Source organism: Cygnus atratus, chromosome 20 (assembly GCF_013377495.2).
Source record: "Cygnus atratus isolate AKBS03 ecotype Queensland, Australia chromosome 20, CAtr_DNAZoo_HiC_assembly, whole genome shotgun sequence".
In the NCBI taxonomy this organism is placed as follows: Eukaryota; Metazoa; Chordata; class Aves; order Anseriformes; family Anatidae; genus Cygnus; species Cygnus atratus.
In genome coordinates, this window is record NC_066381.1 from 2,558,123 (window position 1) to 2,581,876 (window position 23,754).

Sequence of the window (23,754 nt, forward strand, 5' to 3'; positions counted from 1 at the left end):
GATGACTTCATCTTGGGTTTAATCCTCCACCAGACTTGTACTGTGGTGTCCTGGGGTGCACACACATCCTGCTCTGCCACGGAGCTCCCTGGGAGGTGGGTGGTGGTGAGCAGCCTGTGCTGTTCTCAGCCATGTTACCTGGAGACAGAAGATCTCCAGCCATGACTTCAAGGGTCCTCCTTCTGATGGCCACGTTTGCAAATGGGAATTAGGAACCTAAAACACTTAAGTGCTTTAATCCAGCATCATTTAATTGCTTCCTATTAAAAGACTATGACTGTAAACCACTTTTTAATCACTCTTCAGCTGGTCCAGCTGCCCATGTGAAAAATAAAGACTTCTTTTGACCCTGTCTTGTCTATGTTTGTGAATGGTTCAAATAGTTACCATCCTGGCACCATATAACTCAAAACACCATTGCCCCAGTGATGTATTTTGACAGGACACTATTCTCAGCGCTGTACGATATCAGGGGAATGACAGGTTCTTGTGGTGTACATCAGCAGGAAGATGACACTCAGCTTTTGTGGTTTAAGGGCTCCCAGATACATCACGGAAAGTGCTGTCTTATCTCAGGAGCCTGAGGGCAGGCACAAGGTGTTTTTGTCAAAATAAAACAGAAAATGTGGGTGAATTTTGCATCTGACTGTCCCAGGATGACAACTATGGACAGGGGGCCATAGGAACATCTTCTTATGGTAGGTAGGGATTAGGTTTCCTCATCACTTCATTTCAGCCCAAAACCGTGTTCCTAAAGCTTTGCAGGATTTAACCTTTTGCTTAATTTTTACCATACGCATGAATCCCATGGACTTTTAGTGGATTTGCATGTGTTTAATTTTAAGCATGTTTGTTGCCACTATACTTAAGGATGGTAATCTGGATTTTATAATGCTGATCTTAGTTCTGTACACTCAAAAGAAAAGGAAATAGGGAAGTAATTCAGTAAAGAGCAGCAAAGAGGAAAGACTGATTTGTGAAGAAAGGACAAGTGGTCACTACCTGACATTTTTCATATCCCACTGATATCAGAGGAGCTAACTGCAGCACACATTAAACATACCAGAGGTGTAAAGTTATAGAAGCTCCACCAGCCCCTTAAGAGCAAGTGAAAGCACAGTTTGTGACAAAGTGCAAAGGAGGAGCTGCAAGAGAACATGTACCTTTGTAAGGTCCCGAAGTGGACGTGAGACAGAGATGACCCCAGTGAGATGTCCTGGGTTTACACACAAAAAAATGTAGATTTCTAAGAGGACCTGATGAAGGCATTGTAGGGTTACCCCGTATCCTTAGAGGCAGATTTCCTGTTTTGGAGCATCATGATGAGTGGAGTAAGCATGGCAGGGTTATAATTTACCCAAGCTGGAAAAGGAGTCCTGGCCAGAGCTGGAAGTCCTCATTCCTAATTTCAACATTCAACTACTAGGTCAGGCTTTCTTCCATAGATTTAAAGCCTGACACAGGCTCCCATGCTGTGCTACATATAATATGATCAGTACATTCAACAGGTTGCTATAAATTAAGTATCAATAATAATTTCACAGGCAACACTATCTTTTTTTCAGCAAAGTATACTTCCTTAAAATACACCAGCAGCATCAAATGTAACTATATTTAATTTCATGCTGAAGAGTCTGTGAATATTCATTTTAAAATAGTCACCAAGAGCCTAATTTTAATTTGTGTGATGTTTCTGCTAATACCAATGCCTACATAAAATATCCGTTAAAAAGCCTTAAGAATATTAACAGGGAATTCTTACAGAAATGCACTAGAGTTTTATGTTTTGAATTACCATTACAGGCTTTTTGGTTTAACTCATGTTAAACAGATTTCGTTATTAACAAGAATGTGTGCAAATTAAAACAAGCCCATTAGAATCTAAAATTCCATGCTAAAAAGATTAGGGACATTTGAGTTATTCTTTTCTGAAGGAATAAATGTAATAAAGAGTGATAGGGAGTAAAAACCAATATTACAAATGCACACAAAATCAACAGTGGTTAGACAATGGTGAGGAGCTTTTGATGTATTTCAGAATAACCTGCTCTACACAAGGAATCATCTTGCTCACGATTTTGTTCCCTACAACATTGACACTGCATTTATGAAGTCTTTGTCACAGATCTGCAACTGCCTGTAGGGTGCTACCACTTCTGGGATGTCCCTGCAGGCACCAGCTCTGGATGTCCCCACAGGCACCAGTTCTGTTTAGCAGGCCTGGAGGCCTCAGAAACGCTGGCCAAAGGCTGTGGTGGGTCTCACTTCATCCTCCCCTCTGCTCTCTACTCGCCTGAAACCGCTGAGGATGGAAGTGAAGGTGTAAATTTGAGCCTTTACCGTGATCCAGCACAAGGCTGGCTCTATGACAGGATATGAACAGGGCTTGACTTGGTGCTCACGTCTGGGTTTCACCCTGCACAACAGAAATTAGACTGCTCAGCAGCTTCTCAGAGCCAGGCTCGCTGCGTGCACCTCAAAGCCTCAGGCTGGGCCTCTGGAAGGACGTCTTTGCTCCAGCACTGAAATACAGACAGGGTGAAGTTCACGCTGAGGTTTAAGGGGCAGTTGAGTGACTTCACACAGAAGTGAGGCCCTGGAAAATGTACTTCATCTGCTTTCAGATGCTTTGGCTCCCAGCTCCTCTATTGATCTCCTCTTCTAAATAACCCTCAGTTCAATACAGTCATCAATGAAAAGTCTGCTACTCTAATAAATCACATGAATATTTACACTGCCTTGTGTAAAATACATCTTTTGACATACTGGGTGCTTTATGTCCCTGTTCCCTGTCTCGTTATTTCCGTCCTTCTCTTTACCTATTGCTGGGGTGGCAGGGGGGACACTGACCCTTTCCTTGGCTCCAGTGAGCTGCTGTGAATTATCTATGTTAAAACACTCTTCTGTCAAGCTGCCAAATCTTTTGCATTAATCCTGAAAATTACAATTAATGAGTGCTAAGAGGATCTTTCCACCTTTGTGTATGGCTCTATTCAGTTGTAATGATCCCTGCTTCTCTGCCAGCTTCTGGAAGCCTCTTGTGGTCATGGCTTTTGGCTCTCAGGCAGGGCAATATACTTGCAGGAGTCAGTTTGGCTGGTGGCAGCAGGGCTTCTGCCTTTTCTTGACTGATATCCTGTCCTCAAAGATGGTCTTCACTGATGACTGGGGAGATTTATGTTAATGGGAGCCCATGACCACCAGAGCGTGGAATGTTCCCCCTGTGCAAAACATCACATCATCATTTCAGGCATTTTGAAGTCATTATTGCTGTGATCTGCTATGAGGTGAAGCACAGGGCTGGGAATCAGGTTGTCACAGGTCTACAACCCCACTTTGACAAGGACTTGAAATAGCCTTAGGCTCTGGGATTCAATTTCCCAAACTTTTAATGTGTCTACCAAGATTCAGTTCCCTGGGGACTACCAACAAAGTAAAAATACGGTATTTTTAGTTATTAAGAACCAGAGTTCAGAATCTCATTGACATGAAAATAAAACACCTTTAAGTATAAACTAGAGATCCCTAAATCAGGCATGAATCAGTTCATCCCCTGCCTGTGCATACTGATCCACTTGCAATTTCTACGATTTGGAAGGAGATCTGTTAATTTTTGTTTAAGCACAGACTGGTTGCCATTTTCTCATGACAATCCTGCTCCCACTTTGAGCTGCTGAGTGGCTCCAGGAAGGGCTTCTGTTTTTGTTGTTGTTGCTGTTTTGTTTTCTCTACGTGAGCAGCAAGAAGCTTGATGGGTGCGCAACCTACAGTAAGCAGTAACTAAGTTATGTTACCATTGGCAGTCACTGACTCTGTTTAATTCAGCACTCAGACAGAAGCTAAAGCATCTCCTACAACTCAATGGGTTGCTAAGTCTTGTGCTCCTACTTTCACAAACCTCTTCATTGACATTTCCTCTTCAGGACTATTTATCTGACACACACAATCCTTTTTTATTTTTTTTCCTCTGTGTGTTCACTTGACTCTAGTCTGAATTTATACAAGCCACTTCACCATGAATAGAGCATTTGTGCATTTCCAGTTTTTCTGTCCCAGAAATAACCCTGCAGAAATCACTAGAACTACAGTAAGGGAAAAAAGCAAGGGATGTCACTGGAGGAACAAGCCTTCTTTCTTTATTTCCTTAGAGACGAAATGTTAGATAACTGCTTCCCTGAATTAATAATTTCCACTCTCTTCAGTGGAGTTATTTCCCATTTGAACCAGTAATGAATTTAACCTGCAATTCCTATGTTTAATCTATAAATTCAGCTAGTAGTAGCTCCATGAAGTAAAGCACTTTCTCACTTTTAAATGTCAGAGGATGCAAACAGAATGAGAAGGTTAGAGTAGCCCAAGTGTGTACTACCCCCGAGCAGACACCTCTCTGGAATTACCTCTATCTGTACAGGCAGGTACCTACAGACGGACAGGGATCTGCGTGGGACAGGGTTAACAGGATTAGCTAGGCAATCGGCAATGCAGAGCTGGTCAAAAGTGCATGTCCTCATACTACGCATTCACACAATTTCAAGCACTTAATGGACTTCCCATCTCAGCTGGGGACTAGAGCTGCTGCTGTCACATAAAACTGTAATGATTTCAAGGCAAAGGGAGACATTTCACAGCAGTTATTGCTGACATTAGAAATGTCAGGTATGTCCATACACCACAAGCAGTGCTGCGCACAGCCCCCCGGCGGCTCTGCTACCAAAAGCCCTACAGCAGTGCTGGCCCACTGCTCTGCCTGAGCACGACAGCTCTCAGCTGTGCCTGCACCGTCACACCACTGCCCAGAACAGCTTAGATTTAGATTGGCCATGTCCTGCTGTGTCTCGTGTGATGCTTACAGACCTACCTGGCCCTATTCTATCCCAAATCTTGTACAGCTAAGGTAGGCTTTGGTAAGAAGATGTCCATTGTCAGGCCAGTGAACCTTCCTGTTTGAACCATGAGTAATGCCTTCAGAGCTCCGGGTTTACCTGAAGCAGAGGTTTTTGTTTGCATTTGGCATCAGTGAGATCCCATTAGTAACGTCATCTGTTGGGGTCACAAATGCATGCTAGAAGAGCTGAATGGTTATAGTGAAGTGTGGGAGTAGCAGTATTCTAAGAGGTTTGCTTTCGAAAGACTTAATACCAGGTCTGCATGGGAAATAGGTGGGATGGTGTACAAACAAAACATGTGGGTTTGGGGAAGAGGCAGGGAAGAGAGCAGCAATATCTTACCTGTACAAAGGTTGTGGGGCTCATCTCAAAGAAATCCTGCGCCACTGTAATATGTGTTTTGTGCAACTTCATCTCAGTGACATAGCTTTTCTTGGGTGGAGATCTCAGATGTGCAGTGGCTTTGTTGGGCACTGTAGGCCAGATGAGAAGAAGAGGCAGAGGAGAACACAACATCCATTTGAAACTGCTGCACCCTGGGAAGAGGTACAGGATTCAGCCAGCAGCTCGTGAGTGCAAGAAGTGGTACGGCTATGGGATACAGTGTGACCACAAGGTGGGTGATGGATTTAACACGTTCTTTGATGCAAGAGATCCCCTCAACCCTCATCACTGATGCCTAGTATCAGGAGGATAACAGTGCAGTCTGTAAGATCACCAGCCACCTCTAGCTCCCGGCACTAACTGTTTGAGTTGGTGGTAATTCTTCCTCTGACAGGGCAAAAATGACTCCTTCCTTTGAACACACTGGAAAGGCACTTGTGGATGGTTATGATGCTGGGATAGTAGTGCTAATAAAATCAGCAGAGAAGCAGCAGTTAGCAGCTAGGAAGGCAAAGAAGCAGTTTTTTCAGGAACACATAGGCTCCTGCTTTGATGTTGCATTCAAGCCAAAGCAAGGGCATGTTTTAAATTCCCAATAATTCAAGTTTCTTTTTAAGTTCCCAAGCCTGGCTGAGCTCTTAAAGACAAGAGAAGATCTTGCTCCTGGGGTTGGCTTTCCCAGACAATCACAGCTCTGCTCAGAATACTATTTAAATACCAATTATTGTAATTCTCGACAGAAATATTACAGGCATTCAGATTTTTTTTTTCTTAACAGCCAAAGGGAGACATTTCCAGCATCTATCAAACCTCTTTTATTTTAATCCACATTAAAATTTCTTTCCAGAAGGACTGGGCAATAGAGCATAATTTATCATTACAGTTCAAAGATTTGTCATGGCAGAGCCTGCTGTCTCATGCCAAGCCAACCTGTCTGGTGTAACCTTTTGGGGGCAAAGAGGGCTGGCTGGAGAGCAAAGGGTATTGAAAGGATATTGAGGCTAACAAGTCATGGAGATTAGATAGGTGGGAAGCAGCAGAAGCAGTATCTCATGCTTCCCTGCAGGGAGCAAATCCCCCCTCTCCTGCACTGTGGAGGACATTCCCAAATCTTTCTCTGATTTTGTCCTGGAAGCCAGCAGCCAGGACACAGCTTGAGACACAGCTGGCAGCCAGCACGAAGTTGCACCAGTGAAAAACTCCTGCGTGACAGCGGAGCACTACTCGCTGATGGTCACCCTTCCTGCAGGCTTTGGCAGCCCTCCTGCTCACCCTGACTGAGAGAAGAACAGAATTAGTTGGTACCTTTGCTATTCAGACGTGGGATCTCAACAGACATCTTCAGGAGGGTGATTAGGTCTCCTACTGCCAAGAGCCATCATGCGGCACAACAGGACTGCTCCAAAGCTGTCATTTTTATTTCCTTTAACGGTTGCTGTCAAATCAGGGTAATTGCAATGAATGTCCTGGCATGAACATCAAGTCAGGGGTTCTGCAACAAAAGTTTTAGTTCCCTTATTAATGGCCAGTGCTAGGAAAAGGAGAAAAGTAGATGCTAGAGAAGAGCTGTCATGTTATAGATACCCACTTGTGGCTCATTGCTCAGTCCAGGTGATGCCTTGCAAATGGGGCAGGACAGAACAGCCGGGGGGGCAGCAAAGGGATCTCCTTGGCTCCTTGTACACAGGCCCGAGGAGCTGCTGGCTTCCCACCCCAGCGTGACCCAGGTGTCCTAAGGAAACAGGGTTTGTGACATTGAGCCTTGCACCTAGCCTGCTTTCATTGCCTCTTCCCCCGAAGAGTTTGAGCCAGGCACCTGATTTCAACCATAGCTGGCAGGGAGGCAGGGCTTAAATATAAAGCTCCTGTGGCTTTGGGGGAAGCAGGGTGATGGTGAGACCCCCACATTTCAGCCCTGCAAGGGAAATCAGCAGTGTGAGGGACCCAGTGGGGCTGCCAAGTGTGTCAGTGGGACAGGGAGCAGGGCTGAGCACGGGGAGCACTGGTCTTAGAAGGACGGAAAGGGCTTCCAGGCACTGTATTATCATCCCGGGTATTCACAGCAGTGTTGGGGAGAACAGGGGACACAATTTACTTGCTAATGCAACAACTTGCTATACTAACAGTGGTCAAAACTGGTAAACGATAGTCCTGCTCCTGTGGGGCCTGAAACCCCATGGGCAACCCCCCACAGTGCCAGGGAGCTGGCACCCACACCCCCAGCGCATCCCAAGACAGCAGAATCTATAGCTCAAGTTAAGCTAAAAGCTGTCTCCTTTCCTTCCTCTTCTTTCTTCAGCTGCACTCATTGTAAACTGAGCACAGCTGTGGTTCTGGCCCTCAGACTGTATAGGAGCTATAGCAAAGTGTTTAATGTATTCTTAGCTTTTAAAATACTATTCATCAGCTGCAATCAAAGGAGAGAGCCAGCATCATGTTGCCAGCCAAATTAATCACAGCTCCCCCATTCCCCCCTTCCACACACAGTCACGTTGTGTGCAGCAGTGGTGGTCTCGAGACCACAGTTTAGCAGACATTGGAAAAGGCCAAGGTGGTAAATGTAAATCCTGGCTGCTCTTAATCATGTTCATAATGACCATATCATCAATCATAGGCCTTCTCAAGTGCTCAGCAACCACAGCCCAAGGGTATATTTTTCAAAGAATTCAATTCAGTGAGGTCTCTCAAAAAGCTGGGTCACCATTATTCCCACTCACGCAGGAGGAGGATTGCTTTTGACTGTCTGGCACTGACGGTGCAAGTAAACTCAGCATCTCCCCCAAAAGTCTGCATGCAAAGTCAGTCAAATTTATGCAACACGAAATTTCAATGAGCTTTAGAAGAAAACAAGCTGAAGAAAAACAAAAGATGCCAATCGAACAAATTGGGAAAAACTGCATTTCTGTCATTTCACTGCTCTCAGTATTTCTCACTGGGGACACGGTCAAAACACTTAAAAAAAATCAGGCTTTCAACGTTGGAATGTTGGGAAATAATGAGTATTTTAGTGGTTACAGATTTCTCCACAGACCTCTGAAGGACTCAAGACCTGGCTAGACACAGAACGTGGAGGTCCTTATGTGAAACAAGCCACACACAAGTAATACACAGGTGATAAACATCCTGAATTCTCAGAAGTGTTACAAAACAAGCCACATGCAAGTCACCAAACCTGCTCATTTCCCACCTGAGTGACAAAGCATTCGGCACAGCAACAACATCGTGCCCTAGAGCAAAGCCAATCCCAAAAGCCCATCCATGAAAATATTAAAGACATTTGGTGCTTTTTCTAAATTCCAGTTGTGCAGTGTTATAATAACGATTACATTTCACACCCAACACAGAACTGAATCAGACCTGTTTGATTCCACTGGAAGAGCTGATGGAAGCTTTAACACTTTGAGGAGAGTTCAAGACGATTTTACGGAAGTGTGCCTTGGGGAAATTGAAATGTCAAGCATAATTTGGCACTTGAAACATGAAAGAGAGAGGCTTTTCATTTGTTTTCATCTGCATCTTCCCCTCCTCTGAACTGTACATGCTCCATTTCCCGCTCTTTCTGTAGCTTTCATTAGGCAACGCTGAAATCTGCTGGATTTGAGGAATCTCCACGGATAAACAAGTATCTGGCATTAACCTGCTCTGTAAAAGTCAATTTGACATGTCTCACTATTCTTCCCTTCTTGTTAGGCAAACTAGTCCAAAACAAGCTTTTCCCCTGATATCTGTCTTTTCCCATACATTCATCTGATTCTTCATGTAAGACTAGAGGATTACTGCTCACTACTCTAATTCTAAATAGCTGTGGGTTCACTTGGAAAAAAAAAAATTAGGCTTTTGATCTAGGTTTCAATCTCAGCCCTGGTCTCTGGGGCCAGAGGGACTCAATCCTGCAGAAGTGCTGCTCCAGCTGGGTCTCAGCGGACATCTGCCTCCTTCCAAAGTGCTTGAATCCACAAACAGGTCCCCCAGCAGGACAGCACAGGGCAGGCAGAAAGACCAGAAAATTCACGTGTTTACCCTCCCACTAAAATAGAAGCGCTCTCATAGCTGTCAGCATGAGCAGTAACAAAACGAGTTGGCAAGCAAGCCTCTGCTAGGTGCAGATCCTGGGAATGCTGATAATGTGTTCTTGGGAGATAAATTTTTAATTCTCCCCATCATCTAAGCAATTGCTGGTGAGACAGAGCACAGATCCCCACTGTACTCTGAATTCTTCCCACAGGGATTTTCCATGAGGCAATGCCTATTTGATATATGTGGAATTTCTTGTGGCAGCTGAACAGTTTTGACTAAGATTCACTTGAAAAAAAGTCAAAAGAGATTTCAATAACATAGAAACATGTTGATTTCTGATACCATAGTGGCTTCTCATTGCCTGGCCATTTTAACCTAAAATAAGAAATGCAGAGTCACACAAATATGAAACATTTCGACATCGTAAAGGGTTTCAATCCATTTGAACCATGGTTTTAGTTTAGAAGGCTTTGGACTGTCATTTTTCAGGAAACTGTTTAAAATATTCCAACATCTTATCATGAGGAAAAAAGGGGCTTTTCAGAATTGTATACAAACCAAAAAATAAAAAAATACAGTTACTAAAAACTTCGAAAGTAACCTTAAGTGACCAATACCATATCCATCTTTGACAAGGAGCTGGAAAGTACAGCACATTTAGTGTGAAACTCTGGCTGAGTTTTGCCTAGAAACAGAGGCAGTAAAATTTTCCTTTCTGCTCAACAGGGTAATTTTAAGCAGTGTCACACAAATGTCCCCTTGAAAAGTCCCTTGAGAGGCCCTTCTCGTCTGTGGATGCTTTCTCAATCAAATGCATGGTGGCTTTGTGTGGCCCCAGCTACCAGAGTGAATTGTTTCCCATTTCGCTGGATGTGGAGGCCTTACACCGATGGCTAATTTCTGTCAAAGAAAGTGGACTGGATTTGAACCAAAATCCATTGATTTTGCACCACTGCTTCACACTAGCCCTGCCACCAGAATGAAAGCATGGCAAATGAAACTGTGCCACCATGGTCCTCTCCTGGCTGGGGACGAGACAGGGCCGTCCCACTGCCATCCTGCAGGCCGCTGCCAGGCCAGGAATGCTCGGGGTGGTGTGTGCCAGGCTGAAACCCCAAACCCGGGCTTCACACCTCATCCTGCCGCAGCCTGCCTCAGGCAGCCCACTTCAGAAGCAGCTCAGAGAAACCCTGAGCATTGCTCAAGTCCTGCTGAGGCTGATGTTTCTGGAAACCAGCAACATGCGGAGCCAGCAGCAATGACTTAGCACGGACCCCTGGCGGGTTTGAGAAATGCCTGTGAGAAGCCATCTGTGGGACAGAGAGAAATGGAAGGATTTGAGGCCCCTGCGCTGCTTCACCTGACACCAGCCGCCCTGCCATGGTTTCCTGCCTGGTGGGGAAAAGCGTTTCTCTCAGCAAGGCAGCAGGTTGTTTTACACAAGTAAAAAGTCTTTGGGGTATCGTTGGCAGGCACAGCCCTGGATGCAGCACTTCATGGCTGTCTTGTGAGAGGTAGAAAATACAACCCACTTCACTGGTTAAGGAGTGTATTCCTCCTCGTGGGTGGATAAGATATCTCTCAAGTGAATGGCTCTCGTATTTATTATGTCAGATTATACCACTTGAGTTACTGGTTCTGATTATAACAAAACTGGAAAAACAACCACTTACTAGATATTAATTTTATCTTACAGATTCTATTGTAAATGTGATACAGGCCGCTATGTATACTACAATCCTTAAAATAGCTCCATCTAAATGCAAATGTGGACCTCTGCCTAACACAGAGCTGAAAGCCTTCCCATTAACACACCAAGAGATAGGGGAATTAATTTAATGCTTAAAAATTCTCAGGGATAAGACGAGTTTCTTCTGTTCATATCTAGTATCATTTTCTCTTCATGACCAAAGCACCCATAGTACGATAATTTTTATCTTTTTTAAGCTTACCGAGGGAAAAGGCAGTGCAATCTCTCTTTGGAAATGACTCGCTCAACTCTACAGACCAAAGTGTAGGTATGTTTACACTTGGTAAGGAATGCCCTGGGAAAGATGAAAGATGAAGATGGCTACAGTGCAGGAAGGCTGTTGGGAATCAATTACTCATCTTTGCAAACTAACCAAAAGCAGAGATAGTGTTTGACAGCATTCATCTCTCACCAGCATTTTCAATACCTGCTCCTCTAAGCACATCAAACACCGAGCGTCTCACGCTATCTACCGTACATGCGTACACAGAGTGTGAGATACCAATTTCTCGCTGGAGGACTTCAGTGATCACTCAGGGGCACGTGGAAGTCACTGCCTCTAAGACAGTTACTATATACACTGCATATACAGATATACATGGCCTGGAAAGCAAAACACAGCTCTGTCTCAGAGAAAGCCCCAGCATAAGCACAACTGCCTTGGAGCCAAGAGCTTGTGGTGCTCAACAACCTCCCTTGCAGCTTCCAGGTTGAGGGTAAGGCAGGAAAGAGGGGAAGGATGTCAGTCTGGCTGTTTTGTGAAATGTAAATGTGCCATGGGGAACTATTCTCTGCAAACACGTCTCTGTTTTGATTCCCAGGTGCCAGGCAGCAGCCGGCAGAAAGCCGACACGCAGGCAACTTCCCTGCCTTCTGCTCCATTCTGGAAATTAAACTCTTAAAAGTAGCTATAATCACTTATACCAAAAAGCACATAATCAAGTTGTATAAATACTGAAGAAAAGAGCACATTTGCCATGCACTAACTACGTTTGTTAATCTTGGTGTCTTTTCACCAGAATCCACAGAATCCGAAGTTGCTCTGCAATAGTATTTTCAGAAAAAAAATAGAAGAGTCATGGACTTACTTGAACATGCGTATCGTCAGGAAGAAACATCCACCTCATAACCACACCAGGAATATCTGGAACAGACAGCTTTGAATCCATGAGATTAGAAACCACCACATCCAGACGTAGAAACATGATCATGCAAAATCTGGACAAGCAAAAGAAATACTTAGATCACTTCCCACAGATTTTCACTCTGAAATATGTTCCTGTTCTCAGAATCATTTCAGAAACACAAACTTATTAATGACAATTTGGTTGTGTTGATGTGAATGGTAAGTTTTTGTTGTGCTGACAAAGAACCAGTACATTTACTTCTGGATTTGGCCTCACACATCACAGGTGGACCCAACCCCCAAAAAACCTCTAGCAGGGGACTTAGGACAAGGAGTTTCTGCTCTCTAAGGCGTGTTTTATACCACACAGCACTTCCCATTCATTTCTTGTGGTGGGGTTCTTATTTTCTGTCAGCAGCAACATATCTGGCTGCGCTGAACACAACTGGCTACTGAATCGCTCCAGCAGTTACCGCTTTTGCAGCTAGGAGCTCTGCAAGGTGCCAGAGCTAGCTCATCTCATAAATATTACACACTTTCAGAGAAAGGAAAAAATTTCTTAAGCCATTTTCTCTCTGGATCTTGTCCTGCCAGTGCTGAGTATTTTCTGTGCAAGAACTCAGTGGCTGGGTCCTTGGTGATTAATTGTTTGCAAGATGATGCCCTAAATGGCAAAAGAAATAGATAACTTTTCACAGCAAATGGATGTGCCTCAGTTCAGAGAACTCTAAGGGTACAGAGTCAATGTTGCACACAATGAATTTCATTTGGCAAAGCTAATGCTTCTGGCCTGACCTTTGACCACCAGCAACATATAATAGTAATTAAAAGACTTCTGAAGTTTGGAAAAATGAAAGACTCATTGCAGCTGTGAACTGATCAAGAGACCACTACAGGCCAGAAAGGTGGTGTAAAGCTCTACATGAGTCATTGCCATAAAAATACCATTCTCCCAAGCAGCTTTTGCTATTTCATGAACTACAACACTTTCCAATGTATTCCTGTAATCTATAAAAGCTTTATGAAATATTGACATTACTGCTGTTACTGATGTTCCCATAGTAATTATCCTCCATAATAATTAAACAATATGGCACAAAATCTGGTGAGGTTTGTTCCTGATAACTGACCTTTTAGACAAGATTTACTTTGCACTCTTACAGAAACAAACCTCTCCTTCTATGCTTTCTTCAAAAATTATCTTCAAAATTGCTGTTCTTCAAAATGTTAACAGGGACATTGTGGGAAAGCAGGATTCTAGTTTCTCTGGAGATTAGTGTTCTTTTTTCTTCCAACGATTTAGTTCAAATTACATCAAATTATGAACTGAAATTGAAAATAGTACTCCATTTTATACTCACTGAAGGTCTGATTTTCTAAATGGAAACCTATCATGGAAATCCTCGCTAACCCCTACATTACAAATACTTGCTTTGCAACACACAGGCACGCAGCTTCTCCCTGTTTTCCTCAGCTTTGGGCCTCACAGATTCCAGGTCTGGCTCCACTGCAGAACCAAAAAAAATATAAAGCCTTTCAAACAATCGTTACAAAACACTCCAGCTTTACTAACAAGACCTCTTATTTATACCCAAGATCTAAGCTTGAAGGGAATCTTGAAACATTAGAAGTGGTTGGTGAGAGCTTGAGACGTTTTCATTGAGATCAGGCAGATAAAAAGAAGATACAGGAAAACCACAGGATGAAAGCTAAAGGAGAAAAGTAATCCCAAAATAGCTCTGCTTGGAGTGTTCTTCTGGAAGGGCTATTATACTGTTCAGTATGGCAAAACATCAAAGAGGAAATATTTCAGCCAAATCACTTGCAAGCTGAATTTCTCATCTTCTTCCAGATCATCACAACTTGCTGGTTTTCTTAATGTGGCCCCTTGGTCAAATATGGAAGGGTAAAACTCAAAAGGAGAGGGGCTTTCTTGCGTCTCCAACCTAGGAAATACGGGGACAGAGGCAGAACTGCTACTGATGCAGCTGTCCTTCCCCAGAAATACTGCTGTTCCTCCAAGAACTATTTCTATTTCCTATAGCATTTTGAACATTGCCATTTAACTTTGCAAGGGGGCTTCTCTGTTCTTCCCGTATGCCCATACATACGGGTCCCAGTCCAGAAGTGACTCTGCAAGAAACTACCCCCAGTCCCATGCCAAGCCTCACTGGCACCCGCAGGACCATCATTTCATACCACAGCCCTTTGCTGGCATCATGCCCAGAGCAGACACTGGCCAAACTGTCATAAATAGGATTTCCCTTTATTGCTAAAGATCAGTGGTTTTTCTTCATAAAAAAAGAAAATTAAGTACATCTACCTGTGGCTTTGAGCATGTGATATTTTGGGTCAAACTAATAATGCAATTTCAGATTATAGCCCAGGACGTTTTCAGGACTGGACTTAAACAGCTTTTCACCAGTGCAAATCCTACCTCTTTGCATGTCTGTTTCCTCCGTGTGTTCCCCACTGCCTTTCTCCCTTACACCCCCCTGTGCTCACAGAGCAAGTCCTTGAGATTAACCACAATATGATTACATTTTAATTGAGGCCAGCTTAGTGTGGGGACATCCTTTTAACTCAGGAGGCCTCAATTCCACAGAACCATAATGAACTAATAATGAATGTGCTAAAGTCATTAAATCAAAATTCATAAAAGGGTGAATATTGCTTTCTTTTATAATAAAGCAATTAAAATCCCATATACTATAATAGATACTACTAAGGTGCACTAAGTGTTCTTTAAAGAGGTTAGTCTATAATGCCACCCCACAAGAATTTGAGGATCTTTTCAAAATAGGGCTGCTGCACTATTAATACATGATCAGAACTCTTTTCATGTCTTCTTTGGTTCAGCATTATTTCTTTTTTTAAGAAATACTGGCATGATTTCATTAGTAGGTTTTGTAGAACTAGTTAATTATAATAAATCATGACTTGCAGTACAAGTAACCAACTTTCAAGTAGTGAAGCATCATATCATTACGTACTTCTTTTCTGTTGAGCTTCTTTCACTGTTCCTTTCATCATGACATCCCCTTCACATCTCTCACACGCTTTGTTCCTTGGGGGTTAACAGCCCCAAATTAAGGTAGCAGAGAACACATGCCATGGATACGTCTGACTTCTTATGTCAGTCCTGACTAGGGGAGAAGCCATACAGGGAAACCCATGTCCTGATTTACAACCACTTGTCTCTTCACATGGTGTTTTCACCACAGGAAATGCAAGTGAAGAACCCTGCATCATTTTCAATGTGCTCCTCATTGCCACAGGTATAAGACAGCCAATTTAAAACAGCCACTGTTGAAGACAGGCCTCTTGGTACCTGCATGGCAGCGATGCCTGCTGCCCAAAGTTCACCTTCCCACCTGGAAGAGCCCCTTCCCTGATGGGCTGTAATCCACCCAGGCAAGGGCGGAGATGAAACAAGCAGCACAAAGTGATTGGGATCAGACAAACCAGTCAGTAGCAGAAACAGAAATATCACCAACCCTCTACTGCTGCCTGAGGCGCCAGATCACGTTTTCTCCTGCAGGCCTTTGGCCTCTGTTCAGGGAAAAAAAAAATCATTCCTGTGCACCAAATGGCTGGGATCTAAACACAAGACAGTTTATAGATACTCACAAATTCACACAAGCAACAAATGCTTTTCCTTTTAATGACATAGTCACGAAAACCCAAGACTTTGAAGAGTGCTCAGGATGGGAGACCGACAGAAAGCGTGTCCCAGGGCAGGCGGGCACATGTGTCTGAATGAAAGAGAAGAACAGATTGGCAAAAAAAAAGAATTATTAAATAGTACATGGTGGAGTAGGAGATTATCTGGAGAACATGGTACAAGAACAGACAGATTAAAGGAACACTAAATATTTATTACAAAGTCCTTCATATCATATGCAATAATACATGCCATAGCTGTTACTGAATAATACAGGCAACAGCCAGTTGTTGAGATTGCTCTCTGAGTTGGATAAAATAGAATTAGAGGCTTTTATCCACTGGAGACTGTGCACTGTTATACATAATAATAAAAATCACTCAGAAAAGACAGAAACAGCTCAGTGAACATCCTAACTACACAAGACAAAACCTCACATCCAGGTTACTGCAGAGGAATGAAAACACACTGGACAGACACAGCCCCATTTCTTCCTGAACATGTGTGCTACTGGAAGGGACAAGCCCAAAGGATGGAAGGAATTCAGCCCATGAGAGACTGAAACTGGGGGCTCCCGGGGAGTCCGTGGGATCTGTAACAGGCCGTGAGCCAGTTTGTTGTGCGCTGACTGTAGGGTAAGGCGCAGTGTGCCCTAGGTACAGCAGAAATTCTTCTGCTGGTTCTGTTTTTCTGTACATGGGTTGCTACACGAGCACATTAACACAGTTGAGACAGCCTGACCCTGGAGTCAGCAAGGAACAAAACATGTTATTGCAACCAACAGCTTGCCTCGTAAGCCTGCTTTTCCCCTTCCATGCACACAAGGTCCTTTCAGCAGGCAGAACGGATGCACTCCTGGATCCCCTGCATGCGTTAAAGTGAATTTACTTAAATGGAAAATCTCCCTGCTGTGGCAAATTAGCCCTTGACATTGACTCACGTCTAATATGGTATACAGAGGAAAGAAAACAGAGGATTGTCAAAACAAGTAACCTGTCACAGTGCAGTTGCCTTGCATTTTCTTTGTCAGAGCTGGGACCCTCACACTGGTTTTGTGGCGTGGTCAGCATTCATCTAAACCAAAGAGGTCCTTCTCACTTATGGGGAAGGGTAGGAAAAGGCTTGGGAAGAAAACTGTTTGGAGACTGGGACTTTCTCAACAGATACAGTGACTTTGTCAGAACTACTGTGAACATAAGCCATAATATTTAAAATTAAAGTTCTGTACTGGCTCAATTCCACAGACAGAATCTGGTTTATTGGCATTTAGCACAGTAAACCTTCCCCTCTCGGTGCACTATTCCCCTATTTCTCTTGGAGGTTTTGCACTGGTGGATCCCACTGACACTGGCAGAAATTACCCAGAGCAATCTACCATGAACTGCAGAGAGCACGGATCCCTACGAGTATTGTATTTCTTCCTTTCTCATACATACTGAGGAGAGCATAGCCGACTCACCGCAGGAAACCCAGGTGCTGAATTCATCTAACAAGCTGCTTAAAACTCTAAACAGATGTTTCTGTGTCTTTCCTGCTTCTTGAGCAGTCTGTGTGGAAACACCAGCAGATTTACAAAAGAACAGATGCATGAACCATACATGCTTTAGTATCAAGGCCTGAGTCACTGGAAAATGGTTTATGACTATGCATATAATTTGAGCAACGTGCTGTAGGGAAAAAAGATCAACCTTGTCCGTAATGGAAATGTAGATTGACCTGGCCAGAGCCATTGAGGAAGGTAGCAAAATTCATGCTGAAAATTATACCTGTCTTGATCTGTTCCAGCTCCTGCAATGACTCATGAAAATGTAGATTGGGTATTTAGGCTGGACCTCATCCAGGGCCTGGAGAGATGTACAAAATAACTAATTGACTTCAGTGGCTATTTTTATTAGTGTCCTTACTTTCCAAGACTATGGAAGTATCACAAATAGACCAGCAAACATGCTGAGAGCTATTAGAGCCCAGAAAAACTAATTCGTACTTACATTGTCTTCTTTATACTCTGAGAGCAGTGGAAATGTGCCTTAGCGCTGACAGCAGCATCGCCAGCCCCACAGCCCCCATGGTCGTGTGGTCAGACTGGGCTGAAGAGCAGATGCTGGATTTAAATAATCATTCACAGAATTACTGCATTTCCCTGGTGTTTCTTGACCCTTTCGAATTTATTACTTGAGACTTTTCACACAAAGTACTTCTTCTGCAGGAAAAAGAGTTGCACCATTACACTAGGATAGGATACACGTACTGGTGTCCCACGTGGCCAAGTGGATTGGCCTCAACGTTCCTTGTTGGCTTACTTCTTCACAAAGCTGGACTGTCTGGACTTTTATGATCATTCAAATACTTTAACAGTGGTTCTTAAGGTGACTAGGACACAACCACAGTAAAATAAATCAGCAATCAACAAGCCCGCATCTCTAAGGTGGATTTTGAAAAGGGTACATTTTAAAATTTTCCCCTCTCACAATCTGTCCACAGATCTGTGGATCTGTCATCCTAATACTGTGTAAACAAATGAATAGCAACAAACAACAACAACAAAATAAGAAAAAACCACACCTGTTGGATTTCAAGAAACTTGGACATGGAGGCTGAAGTCCCAAAACCGCAAAGCTCCTGAAGGTGTAAAGCACCTGAACGTGTGGTCTTCCAGGTGGTCATGTCCCAACTTACTGCCTCCGTTGGAAAAAAAATAAATATAATATTGACCATAAACACCAGAGAACTCCCAAGAAGAATTTCACAAGCATCACACACACTGATGCCCAAGAACCATTTGCTTAATACAAACAAGACAGGGTTATTTTGTTAGGCAATGTGTGGTAATAGCCAGTTATTAATCCTTTCCACCTTAAATTGGATTTTCTAGGTGTCATGGACATTGCTGACAAGGAAGTCACTGAAGCCTGTCACTAGAGATTGTAGGAGAAATCCTGATCTCACAGCAGTACAGGTAAGCTCTCTCTCCATGTCTCATGGGGACGTGATTTCACCTCTGCATGTGAGCCGCAGAGACTTCTAGCAATGGTTCATCTCGGAGTTACTATTTCAAAGACATCCTTAAACTAAATACTCCTGAACATTTATGAAGTCAGGAAGAGCTTCACAGCAAGCAAAGGAGACCTCTGCTTCAATTAAGTGCTTATTTATACCTACTGCATTTCACATGTTGCATTTCCTGATGAAATGTGTTCCATTAGTTCTGAAATATTAAACATCAAAAGCAGAGCTATAATGCATGAATTATACAGTGTTGCAAAAACTATCATCATGTCCAGTTTTTTTGGCATTTCAACATATAAATGTTATACCAAGGAGCTTTTATACTAATGGATAATTGCCTGCAGTGCATACTTAACTTTTGTCCACTTCAGTTGACTTGGTAGCATTACCTACATATATCAAACATCATTTCATCCAAATTGGCAATGAAGGAAAGGCATGTGGCCAAAGTCCTTCTCTTGTGCAAAGCTCAACTCTACAGGATTTGAATAGTGATGCAAATGAGAAGCCACGCCACAAACTAATAGGGCTAGATTCTAAGCCCACTCTACATATGCCAGGGGAGGTATCCTGAATTTAGGTTAACAGTTGATCAGATCCCATATAAAGTTGGTTACTGGACCCAAGTGCATTCCAATTAACTGTTGTAAACAGTCTTGCCTGATGCAACATGTCTTTATCAAACATGAAGCTTCATGAGAAAAAACAGAGGCATTTCATAAAGAGAGTGCATATCTTCGATGTGTAGAAAAGCCACGCTAACCTCCTCACTATGGGGAAAGAGAAATATGTCCCTGTCCTGGTTTCAGTTAGGACAGAGTTAATTTTCCTCCTAGTAGCTGGTAGGGTGCTATGTTTTGGATTAGGATGAGAAGAGCGCTGATAACATGCTGATGTTTTAATTGTTGCAGAGCAGTGCTTACACCAAGCCAAGGACTTTTCAGCCTCTCTCTGTCCTGCTAGCGGGCAGGCTGGGGTGCAGCAGGAGCTGGGAGGGGACAGACCCAGGACAGCTGACCCAAACTGGCCAAAGGGGTATTCCATACCATCTGACGTCATGCTGAACAATATATAGGGGTGGCTAGCCGGGGTGGGGGGCCGACTGCTCGGGAATAGGCTGGGCATCGGTCAGCGGGTGGTGAGCAATTGCATTGTGCATCAGTTGTTTTGTACACATTATTATTAGTAATACTATTATTATTATTATTATTATTATTGTTATTATTATTTTCCTGTCTTAATAAACTGTCGTTATCTCAACTCACAGGCTTCACTTTCCCGTTTCTCTCCCCCATCCCAGAGAGGGAGGGGGGAGGGTGAGCGAATGGCTGTGTGGTGTTTAGCTGCCAGCTGGGTTAAACCACAACAGTCCCTTAACCTTCCAGACAAAGGAAGGATGGTAGGCAGCTAGGAATAGCCACAGACTCCACACCAACTCTCATGCCCATGCTCTGAGAAGAGAGATGCTGACGTTTGGCTTTGGCTCGGCAGCATGCGTGGGAGAGACACGGCCAAGCAGCCAAGGATGCTGCACTGACCATGACTGTAGGGACACTGCAGGTAAGAAGCACTTTAGTCACTTCTCTGCCAGAATTGTACTCAGCTGACCTTAGGTAGGGTAGTGCTGTCTGCATATTGCCAGATGCATATGAGAAAGAGCCCTGCTGTAATCTGACCTGGAAACTGCAGCAGATAGCAGTTGATATTCCAGCTGAGAACCAGTGCTCATCTGCTTCACATTCCTTGCTTACAGCACCATCCTACTTCGCGGTGGCTGACAAACATCTCATTCCCTCCATTGCTTCTGCAACCATAGCTACCTCATCACCTCGCTAGAGTCGGCTGTTTCTGCATCACAGCAAGCACATGCTGCTTGCTTGCACTTTCAGCATTTTGTGCCCATCTCCATAGCAGTAACCAGTGAGTAAACTCTCACTGCAACTGTCCCTATGCCATGTCTCACTTCTGCCCCACCCATCCTAACATCATACCTCCAAAGCAGGACCTTCCTGCCCTCTCCTAAGTTCTGATCCTGAAGCTTTAGGCCATCCTTTCAGTCTTTGCGTATAGCACCTATTATTGAAGGCCCTACCTTGTTCGTGACCATTTCAGCAATGTTTTAGAGTTCTAATTATGACAGTGCTGCTATACAATACAAGTGAGATTTGCCATCCAAAAGTCCCAAATGCATTAGAAAGCATTCAACAGAAGGACTTCTCTTCTGGCTATGTGTGCCACTTGGCATTTGTCTTGTTTCTGTTACAATTTCTCTCTCCATGAAGGATGCCAGTCATGTGTTTGTCAGGTACGGGCATGAGCTTCTCCACCTCATCCTACCTACTCCCCCAATAAACTGCATAAAAAGACAGTGCTCAGTCCTGCCCCAGAAAGTGCTGAGCAGCTGCTTTCCGCCATCCAGGACTGCTGCTATTTTATACGTATTCAAACCTCAGAAGCAATCAGCCATTCAGATCTGTAATACTCATCCCTTCGAAATATCAAGCAATTGAACATAAACAGCAAGGATGCACAAGAATGTAAATGTAAACACTCTTCTAATATCAGGACCTCACTGCTGCTTTGAATTTCCCAGTAATGATCCCAGACCATTCTATTTCAGTCCAGGAAAGGGCAAGCAGAACAAAGCAAGAGAGAAGAAAAAAAAAAAAATCAGACTTCAACAGAGAAACAACCAGGCTGGAGTGCAAGAAGCCAGTTAGGGATCAGACCATGCTAACCCCTTCTAACCCCTTGCTGGGACTGTTCTTTGCCCCTTATTCCCTGTTTGACTTTGGGCAAGCCATGCAGTCCCTGACTTGCTATAGACAGTTTGATTTCCATCAAGCACAATTCATCTGTTCACAATTTCGTTCCTGGCCTGGAGGCTGCTCCCACTTCCTCACCTGGACAACAGGCACAATGCCACCTCTGAGCCTAGCTGCAGCATAACACAAAGGACTTCATTAGAGGCTAAAATGCTCAAGAGATCAAATATCACAATAATGGGGTCAAACAATAAACAGGAAGAGTGATTTATCATAGACAGGGAAAACACTAAGTTTATGCTACTCTTAAAATGTGGTCCTGCAAGCAGCCTCTTACAGGGCTAGCTGACTATTCATGGGAGAGTTGGGAGGGCAGCTGCACTGCCTGGCTCACTAACATGGAAATAGTCCAAGCGCACCCAACCACTCCACTATACAGCTTGGTGTATGCTACGGTCAAATTCATCTCGTAGCTCCCGAAGTGTCATTGAGCTGCCTTGGCTCCCTTTATAGTCAGCAGAGCCTACGGAAACACCACAGCAGTCCACCCCAGCTCCTCGCAGCCACTGTCTAAAACAGTAGGGTAAACTGAACCCTGGAGGGTCTTGTTTTTCTCCGTTACTTATAAAGGGACTCTAAGTGGCTCCTTGGAGTAGAGGAGTCATTCCAGACGTCCTCTGGCTGTGCCAGCAGCTTTGCACAGGCAGCATCCCTGCTCTGCGGCCAGCCTAGCGATCCCCCAAAGTGCCATGCAGACAGAGAAAACAGGAGCTGAAGGAAAACAAATACATTTGATTACTGTCCAATAACAGTAAACATCATTCAGAAATCTTTCTGCACACAGAGACTTTCAAGTAATGAGAAGAGACCACAAATAAGTGACAGCCAGAAGAGCCCTCATGCTGTTTCAGTGTGGCAGTATGCAACCGGCATCTGCAAGAAGGCAAAATGCTCGTGCTCTGCCCCTCTTCTCAACAATACCACAGCTTCCTACAAACCCACAGTTAACTTGGGTTGGCTTACCCGGGACAGCATTTCAGAAGCTGATGAAGGCGATGGATAAGCCCAGAACTGGCCCCAGGTCTAGGGCTGTGGTGCTGTACACCAGGCAGCACGCTTGCCATTACGTCTGGAGATGTGCCTGTTCAAACAGTCCATGCAGAATCACTTGTGTGTCTTCCCTGGTTTTGTTTCATTGGGGAGATGGTTTTCTTCATTTAAAAGGCTGGGTAACATGCTGCTGTGAAAGTGCACTTGCAATTCGGCAGGGTTCACCTCTTTCTGTGTTATCGCTGGCAGGAGAAGCGCGGTGTCCTCCTTGGCGAGCTCAGCAGGGACGTGTCCACCAAGCACACAACTCCTCAGGGCTGGGCAGGGGTCCGTGCTCCCAGGAGCCCACTTAGCACAGAGGGGACACAAAGCACGCACTCTGAGCTCCACACCACGCTGTTTGAGATCTACATTCCCAATGTTATCTTTGCACTCTCATGAAGTGCAATTACCTCCTCATTTTGCAGCTCTTTGTGCCCATTTAATCTCTCCCATTTTGTTTCTGACATCTCCAATAATCCAACCCTGACACTCCTTATAGATACTGCAATTACAATACAGAGCAGCTCCTGACAGGATGAGTTGTATCTTGCTTCCTTCCTATAACACTCAAGCCATCAGACATGGCTACATGAAATGGCAAAAGAAACCACTGCTGACGATTTATATGGGTCCCCAGCAGATAGTGACAGTGCCATATATCTGTCTTAACCAATTAAATTTCTGGAAGCTACCCAGAATAGGGCAACCGAGGTAGGATTTACATGTGTTTCTGCTTTAAGTAATAATTCAGCTGTGATTTCCCTTTCTTTTCTCCTAGGTCAGAGACTTGGCTATTGCCACCCTCCTGCCTTCCCACCCCATGTAATACACTTTGCCCCTGAGGGAATAATCCTCAGCTTCTGGCAAGCCCATGACTGTAAGGTGCACAGTGTGAGCCATCAGAAGCAGAACAGCTCCCAGAATAGCCTTGACAATTTTTTTTTCTTCAGCTATCAACAAAATGGGCCAAGGAATTAGGAACACCTTCTGACTGATCCTGAGGATAATTAACTAACTTGCAGAAAACACCTCCTCACACTGCAAGGCAAAATGAGAGATTCTTC